This window comes from Lactuca virosa, chromosome 4 (genome assembly GCF_052849685.1).
Source record: "Lactuca virosa cultivar CGN04683 chromosome 4, Lactuca_virosa_CGN04683_v6, whole genome shotgun sequence".
Lineage (NCBI taxonomy): Eukaryota > Viridiplantae > Streptophyta > Magnoliopsida > Asterales > Asteraceae > Lactuca > Lactuca virosa.
The window spans coordinates 280,841,722-280,842,631 of NC_136429.1; the positions used below are offsets into that span (position 1 = coordinate 280,841,722).

Below are 910 nucleotides of genomic sequence, written 5' to 3' on the forward strand. Positions count from 1 at the left end.
ATCATGCCTTTTCTCTGAAGCTTCCATGAAACGAACTAACATGGTCTCCAAGTCAGCTTTCTTCTCAGCTGGTGGTTGCTCTTTTTGGTAGAAACCTCGGCCAGTTTGCCTGTATTTCTCCTCCTTCTGCTTCTTATATTCATCATATGGCAGCCACTCCTTCTTTGGTTTTCTCCAATCTTCATCATACTTGTCCCCACTCGAGTAGCAAACTTGAGCCTTCTTGTTCCCATATTCATCCAAATGGCAATCTCTAGTCAAGTGTGGACCATTGCATCTCTCACAACCAACTTTAATTGCATGAATTGATTGGTCCATTTGGGTCAATCTTCAGTCCATATTATTCAACATCGCCATCATAGCAGCCATCTCTTCAGAATGTGTACCCCCACTGTCTTTTACTCTATCTTGTCTTGGGTTGTGGTATTCCCGAGAGTGCCTTACGAATTCTTCAACCAACACCTTGATCTGATTAGGATTCTTCTTCGTAAGAGGTCCTTGAGAATCAAGGAGTTTCCTTGTCATGACATTGATCCCATCATAGAATATAGACACCTCTTGTTGAATGTTAAGGTCATGTTGAGGACAATTCCTTAACTACCCTTTGTAGCGCTCCCATGCCTCGTAAAGTGACTCCCCTGGTTGTTGCTCAAAATTGTCTATCGCCTTCTTGAGTTTAGCTATCTTGGATGGTGGGCAAAATTGGTCCAAAAATTGTTCGCGCATCTGAGCCCAAGTAGTTATTGTACCAAGTGGAAGTGCTTTCAACCACTCTTTTGCAGCTCCCTTAAAAGTAATGGGAAGCATCCTTAACAAGACGGTATCTCTATTAACAATCGGGACATTGAAATAATTTGTAATGTCATTGACTTCATCTAAATGCTTAAAAGCATCCTCGGGATCCTTTCCA

The 910-nt window shown here is 42.0% G+C and overlaps 1 non-coding gene across 1 annotated transcript; it reads left to right on the forward strand.

Moving 5' to 3' along the window:
• Positions 1-571: 571 nt before the first annotated feature.
• Positions 572-678, forward strand: LOC145110248 (small nucleolar RNA R71). Its single transcript, XR_013709630.1, has one exon. It is a non-coding gene; the product is annotated as a small nucleolar RNA R71 (small nucleolar RNA).
• Positions 679-910: the final 232 nt, after the last annotated feature.